This window comes from Corapipo altera, unplaced genomic scaffold, assembly GCF_003945725.1.
Source record: "Corapipo altera isolate COAL_440 unplaced genomic scaffold, ASM394572v1 1, whole genome shotgun sequence".
NCBI lineage: Eukaryota > Metazoa > Chordata > Aves > Passeriformes > Pipridae > Corapipo > Corapipo altera.
This window is the reverse complement of record NW_020884873.1, coordinates 3,259,504-3,267,773: the sequence shown is the minus strand read 5'-3', so window position 1 is coordinate 3,267,773 and position 8,270 is coordinate 3,259,504.

The window sequence follows — 8,270 nt, the reverse complement described above, 5'->3', positions numbered from 1 at the left end:
TTCATGTCCAGAGAAAAATTACACATTTTTCTGTAAGAGATTTCTTTACATTTGGTGAGAAAATAGGCATTTTGGCAAGAAATAACATGCAACTTCCCAAAAACATTACAACAGATTACTGAGGCTAGCAAGCATTGCTATAGCAAGGGAACATATGTGTGGATGAGTTTCCCTTGATGAGCCTGATGTTTGCACTTGCCTCTGACTCTTAAGGGCTCACTACACTCTGTCATCATAGAAACATCCTGGACTGTACCTCATAGTGCTGTTGTCCCAGCAGAAGACTGGTAAAGTCCTGGAAGCATGCTTTACTATTCAAATTCTTTACAACCCCTTATGCATAACTGTTGGCCAGTTATAGAGAGTGTGAGAGAGGAGCTGTGCATGCATCTCTTAATAAGGCATTGCTTCATCCCACTGGATCAACTCCTCTGGAGTGATAAGTATGTAATATACCCTGTGCCCTTCATGCTTGGCTACCCACTGTTGGACCATTTGGCCTCTAAAATTAAGTCCATTGTCTAACTGGTTGCAGGCAGGTGAGCCTATCCACTGAATAAGGAACCACAGGCCTTTCAGACATCCTCTCAGGTCAGGAGGTGCAGTTAGGGACACAGCAACATAGCTGGTGTATGTACCTATCATCAACAGCATGTTCTGTAATCCCTGTGCTTTTCATAAAGGTCCTGTATAATCTGTCTGTCTGAGACAGAGCATCAGGAGATAAAATAACACTCCTAATCCGAGTGGACAGATCTGCTGCAGCACTATGCTCCCTCTCTTCCCCAACACCTGGAGTGATGTAAGAATCAAAATCTGTGGGTCAAACCCACAGGTTTGAATTCCCATATCTTTTTTGCCTTCTGCGTCCATAAGTCCTGATACCACAATGGTTTCTCATGTACTGTCCAGTTGTCCACTTGTCACTAATCCCTATGGCCCATGGTTTCTATACTGCCCAGCACTCTGCACTTGTATTGTCCCCCTTCCCTCTTTGCTGCAGACTCCAAAGTGCCATATCATCACCTGATACTAGGACCAACAAACGTTTGTCGGGTTGGCTGGTACCTAATGCAGCAACATTGGAGACATCATGTTTAGACTGTTCAAAAATGGCTTTTTCATCATCTCCCCATGACGATTGATTCTTCTGTTTTGTTAAATTATTTGGGATGTTTTGCCCCAGGACAATGATGATTCTTTTTAGATCCCAACAAGAAAGGCACTAAGACTAACACAACAGGAAGAAATCATAACCCAGAAAAGGTAATAGCAACTTATAAAATCTTATGTTTTATCTGATGCTGAGATGATACACCATCAGATGGACCTCTGACCAGAGCACTACATATCTATATCTATCTATATCTTCATCTGTATATCTACCTATGTAGAGAGCAAAATATATATACCAAGGAGTGTAAAAATATCCCTGTACTTTTTATTTATACCTAGATACACTTTATATAATGTATATACATATATATATATAAAGATATGTAACATATATAATATACATATCTATAAAAGTGTTGGTATAAAACATGCTTTAATAAGAGCTAATGAAATTAGTAGCTGAGGTTTAAATACCAATGGAAAGGAACTAAATAAAAGTAAAAAGTGGGAGTAGGACTGCCACTTCACAATGTTGCTGAACAGACTTGAGCTTGGCTGGGGAGGGGGACAATCAAGAGGGCAGGGAGTGTCACAAAGGTGGGGTGTTGATGCATGTGTTGTATTGGAACAACACGTGAACATTTGTCTGGGAAAGTAATACCACTATGGCCCAAGACATTTGTCTGGATACTGTAAAAAATATTTGTCATTTTGAAACACATCCTGATTAAACTCCTGAAACTGTACTTGTATATGTTGGAAATGGATGTGTTTGTAAACAAACCTGTCGGGGGGGGGGGGGGGGGGGTGGGGGAGATGGGGTTGCACACAGCAGGTCTGTCAGAAGCCTGGCACTTAGCAATGAAGTAATCGACATAGACCAGATTATGGTATACCCCTGTGTGGTAGTTTGGTCTAGGCCTTCCTTGGTGACCAGTTTGTAACCAAGGAAGGGCCCAGATTTACCCAGTATTCCCTACAATTTTTATGTAAGCCGGGCTATAAGAAGAAAGGAGGAGAGACCTTCACTCTCTTTCCTTCCAGCGGCTTGGAGGTGCAGGTTCCCTGCTGTTGAGTCTGTCGCATTGGGGAGCGAGGCCTGGTAAGGCCTTGTCGACCTTGAGAGGCAGAAGTTGCTGGCGATCATTCCAGCGCAACTCTCCTTTGTCCCAAGGAGAGTAGTAAGATAGTTTTTTGCCAATTCTTTTAGTTACTAGATGTCGCTGGGTATCTGTCGAAGGGGTCCCGATCCAAGGGGGGAAGAAGACACACAACACACACGAGGATGGTGAGACAAAGGGATGTCTGCCTGCTCAGAGCAGCAGGCAGCCTTTTATTAGGTGCCAAGTTCCACTTTCCCATACACACACACTATGAACATTTTCCTGCAAAACACCCAGGAATGCAACACCTGCAGTTTGTTATACAGCTTGACCTTGCACTGTCCAGCTCTCAGGGCTGTTTCCATGGGAATGTGCAGTTATCTCCACCTTTCTCAGGGGAACGGTCTCACTCCCCTCAATGCCTCCAGCTCTTCTGCTTCCAGGGGGCCCAGGGGTTCCATGGGCCTGCCATCTCCCCCCACAACTAGATATTGGGCTACTAATTGGGATATATATATATTTTATTTTGGTTTTGTTCCTTTTCCCTTCCCCCTTCCCTTTCTCTTATGAAATTGTATATATATTTCAATTGTATATAACTGTAACATAAGTGTAAATATATTTATATATATATATATTGCTTTAGCTCTCTCTCTCTCATTTTGGTTTTCTTGGTTGTTTTTTTCCCTCTTCTCCCTGAGGTTTGGGGGGGGGGGGGATGGGACGTCTTGTGGTAAGATTTGGAGACTTGGCAGGGAGCCAGCTTCAGACCATATCAGTGGTGCAGGTGTTAGTGCTCTGGTGTTTTGTAAAAATTATATTTACAGAAAGTGTGTGGGAAAGTGTGGGCTAGCTGCCTCAATAAAGGATGCTGCTGCACTGACGCAGCAGACAACTCTTGTCTCAACTCTGTGTGTGTGTGTGTGTGTGTGCTTTTTCTATCGACCAAACCTAACCAATGCGATAGATACCCCGCAACGGGTGGGAACTTCAGTCTGGAAGACGAGGAAGAAGAAGAGCCAGTGAGTCAAGCTGAAGAAGCTCCACCATATAATCAGCTGCCAGGAGAAGACATACGTTATGCCATTTTCACAGATGGTTCTTGCCGTATTGTAGGAAGGAACTGGAAGTGGAAAGCACCTGTTTGGAGTTCCACCCGACAAGTGGTGGAAGCTACCCAAGGTAAAGGCGAATTGAGTCAGTTTGCAGAACTCAAAGCCGTCCAATTCGCCCTGGACATCGCAGAACGAGAAGGATGGCCGAGGCTCTACCTTTGCACCGACTCATGGATGATAGCCAATGCCTTAAGGGGATGGCTAGAACGGTGGAAGAAGATGAACTGGAGGCGTAGAGGAAAACCCATCTGGGCTGCTGACTTGTGTAACTCAAGAGTTAAGAAGCTGAATGTGAGTCTGCCGTGTAGATGCCCATGTACCCAAAGGTTGAGCTAATGAGGAACATGATAATAATAGATGTGGGGTGAAGTAACAGCCCCACAACTGAAGTTTGAGGGATATGGAGTGTTGCAGAGTGTTGGGCCATTTCCCGTGAGAGCAGTGAAGCTAACTAGATAGTTCCCATGGACACAACCTTGAGCTGTGTGGCTGAAGTGCAGTGCACATTCCTCAGTATTTTTGTAGAAATATGTTTGTGTTATATGTGTGAGAAAGTAGAAGTAGGAGAACCTAATAAAAGGCTACCTGCTGCTCTGAGCAGGCAGACATCCCTTTGTCTCATCATCCTCGTGTGTGTCATCTGTCCTTCTTCCCCCTTTCAAGCTGAGACCTTTCAACGGATACCCAGCGACAAATAGACAGGCAGACCGAGCTGCACAGGTCGAGGTGTCACAAGTAGACCTAGACTGGCAGCAGAAGGAAGAATTGTTCCTAGCTCGATGGGCCCATGATGCTTCAGACCATCAGGGCCGAGATGCAACCTACAGGTGGGCACGAGACCGAGGGGTAGATTTAACCATGGACACTATTTCTCAGGTTAACCACGATTGTGAAACTCGTGCTGCTATTAAGTAGGCGAAAAGATTGAAGCCCCTGTGGTATGGTGGACACTGGGACAGGTATAAATATGGGGAGGCCTGGCAGGTTGATTATATCACGTTGCCACAGACCTGCCAAGGTAAACGCTATGTGCTTACCATAGTAGAAGCAACCACCAGATGGCTAGAGACTTTTTCCGTGCCCCACGCAACGGCCTGGAATACCGTTCTGGGTCTTGAAAAGCAAGTCCTGTGGTGACACGGGACTCCAGAGTGCATTGAGTCAGATAATGAGGCAAATTTCAAAAACGACTTAGTCACTATTTAGGCAAGGGAACATGGTATCAAATGGGTGTACCACATTCCATATCATGCACCAGCTGCTGGGAAGGTTGAGAGATGTAATGATTGTTAAAAACTACTTTGAAAGCACTAGGTGGGGGAACTTTCAAGAATTGGGATCAAAACCTAGCAAAAACCACATGGTTAGTGAACACCAGGGGTTCTGTCAATTGAGCTGGCCCTGCCCAAGCAGAAACCCTCCACACTGAAGATGGAGACAAAGTTCCGGCAATTCACTTGAGAGGAATGCTGGGGAAAGCTGTTTGGGTTACCCCTGCCTCAGACCAAGACAAACCCATTCGTGGGATTGTCTTTGCTCAAGGGCCAGGACACACTTGGTGGGTAATGAGGAAGGATGGAGTGATCCAGTGTGTGCCTCAAGGAAATTTAACCTTGGGGAAAAACTAATTGTGTGTTCTGAGCTATGTTTTACAGGAAGCTGGTCACCAGATGAGAGAAAGAGAGACCTGAACTAAGCTGATGCCGGTATCCAATGATGAGAAGACAGCCCAGAATGATGAAACAGCCCTAAAACTAGAACAGTAATTGTGACCAAGGAAACCAAAGATCTGAACTGAACTGATGTCGGTGTTGATTTTCAACGATGAGACAACTGCTCTAAAAGACAAACAAGGACTACATATATATACTACTACTACTATATATATGTATATAAATGTATATTTATATGCGCAGGATGTAAGCGAATATGTTACATAAAAATAGTATGAAATAAGGGGTGGAGAATGTGGTAGTTTAGTTGGGCCTTCCTTGGTGACCAGTTTGTAACCAAGGAAGTGGCCAGACTACCCGGTATTCCCTGCAATTTTTACGTAAGCCAGGGTATAAGAAGAAAGGAGGAGAGACCTTCACCCCTCTTTCCTTCCGGCGGCTTTGGAGGTGCAGGTTTCCCTGCTGTTGAGTCTGTCATGTTGGGGAGTGCAGCCTGGTAAAACCTTCCTGACTTTGGGAGGCGGAGGTTGCCAACAGTCGTTCCAGCGCGACTTTCTGTTGTCCCAAGGAGAGTAGTAACATATTCTTTTGCTAATTCTTTTAGTTGATAGATCTTGGGCTATTGATCATGTATATTTTATTTTGCTTTTGTTCTTTTTTTCCCTTCCCCCTCCTCTTTCCCTTTTTCTTTTGAAACTGTGCATATATTTCAATTGCATATAAATGTAACATAAGTGTAAATATATTTATATATATTGCTTTAACTGTCTCTCTCTCGTTTTGGGTTTTCTTAGTTGTTTTTCTCTCTCTTCTCCCTGAGGTTTTGGGGGGGGGTGGGGCATCTTGTGGTAAGGTTTGGAGACTTGGCAGGGAGCCAGCTTCAAACCATATCAGATACGAGAGTGGTTTGCCTGAGAGGAGAGGATTTCTCCAGAAATTAAACAGACAGCTGAAGCTATTAACTGTTTTTAACAAACACAGAACAGAAATGTAGAAGACATTAAATTATGGGCACTATTACATTGGATCTCCATGCATGAACTGGGACTTCCATTAACTGGAACTCACCAAATATTATCTTGGAGAAAGATTGGAAACAGACTAATTGAAAAAACCATCTCAGGAGACATGGAGGTGCTTAAAGACTTAGCTGCATGGAAGGAAATAATGATCGCCTTAAATGCTCACTACAGGAGAGCAAATTCAGCAGGGACAATAGACTCCTATCCCCCTATCCCCCCGATGCCCCCCCCATTGCTCAGGCTCGAAGTATATATCCACATTTGTAAAGCCCTGTAGTGACAGGTGAGGGACAAAACAGCAGGTGATAAGGTGCACTGGAAGCCACAGATCCAACCTGCAAGCAGGTGGCTCAGGACATTGGTCACCTGAGACTGACCCTGGAGATGACAGTCTTGTTCGGCAGCTTCCTGAATGACCAAGCAGCCTTTTTCAAGGAGGGCACTGCTTGCTCCACTCAGAGAGGGGACTAGAAAAGGCGACCTCAACAAAACTCGTCTCCACCCTTCACCTGGTTGGTTAACCGCAGCCAACAGGCATCTTCTGATGTGGTCAAACAAAGATCAAGAGACAAAGGCATACACCTGCCTTCAAAGGTGTATCCAAATTGACACTTGCATGCTGGAACATCAGACACATGCTTGATACTGCAGATAGTGGACGTCCTGAACGTCCAGTGTGCTCTGACACTGTGGGGGATCTGGTGGGGCTCTGGAGTCAGTGTGACTCGGTAGAATAGCTGAGAGGTTACAGTAACAGCCTGGTAAGGCTATACCTGGTAAAGTAGCAAGTTCAAATCCCTGTGTGTGGCTGTGGTCTGGTTTTGTTTTGTAATCATGGGTTGCGTGGAGTCAAAAGTTGAGATCCCTAAAGAATCCCCCCTGAGAATGGTTTTGAAGTGTTGGAAGATTTTAACCGGTCCCAATACAATTTTAAGAAAGGAAGAACTTTGCAGACTATCTGTAAGTGCATGGCTGTTATTTGGACAGATAAGAGGAGTGGCTTGGCCAGAATTCGGGTCTTTTGAGCTAGACACGGTGTTGAAATTAATTTCACTCCTCAATGCGGAACAGAAATGGGAAGAGATCAGGTATGCAGAATTGTTCATGTTTCTGTTAACACGCCCTGGATTGAGAGAAGGAGATAAAAGAAACGAAAGCTCAGAAAGGGTAGAAAAATCAGAAGTAGACTTAGAAAAAGGGGAAAAAGATTGAGTTAAAACTACCCCTGTCCCACGAGTTTTATTTAAAAACATGGGAAATGGTGATCTAAGTGTGTTAATGTCACCTGATGAAAGAGAAAACAACCCAAGAGAAGCCGGAGCTTCAGGAGTGGCCCCTGGACCGGCTGTTTTCAAGTCCAGCAGACCATCTCCAACGTGGACAGAGTTATCATCAAGGACCCTGAATTTTACCCAGGAAGAAGAAAACCTCTGTTCCTGAGATGAGTAGAGCAACAAAGACTGTTATAAGGACTGTTAAAATAGTGTTTAAGTTTTCCTCTCTTGTTTGTATTGCTTAGTACTGCCAGGAACTATGAATTAAGTTTAAAACCTAAATTTACATTTGGCTTTTGGGTCCCCCGGGCTGCCGGGAGCCTTTCCCGCCCTCCGGGGGAGGAACCCCCTGCTGGGGGGGCTTCCCGTGCCTCGTGACCGGGTCCCCCGGGCTGCCGGGAGCCTTTCCCGCGGTTGTGCCCCCGTGCGCGGCCTTTGCAGGAGAAAGGAGAGACAAGGGGAGCCTTACCGGCAGGTACTGCGCCTCCATGAAAGAGGAGAAGGAAGCTTCGGAGCACACAGAGGTTTGGCATTCCAGGTTTGGGGGGGGAGGGGTGGGGTGGGGAGGAGGATTAGCGTAGTGTGTCAAGCGGGCCGTGGGGGTCCGCCAACCAGCAGGAGGGAGAGCGGCACAATCCCGTATGAAATGTCGCAGGTGAGTAATGTACCTGAAGATATGTGGAAACACAGTGGGGGAAGGATAAGGTCAGGGTGGATAAGTGGGTTCTTTTAGAATAATGGGGGTCCCCGCCAGGCTGGGGCCAATGAAAGGCACCCCCACCTGGATGGGTACTGGGGTCAGAATGTTTGCTTTGTTTGTTCTGTCTGTCTGTTTTTGGTTCTCCTGTGGCTACTGCCCAGGTTCGGCATGTTCTGGATATACTTGCTTTGCTCTGATACATCCTGAAATGGTGGACAGGACAAAGGGTTGTCCCTGGGTACCTCCTTCAGTTTGTTTATAGGTAGG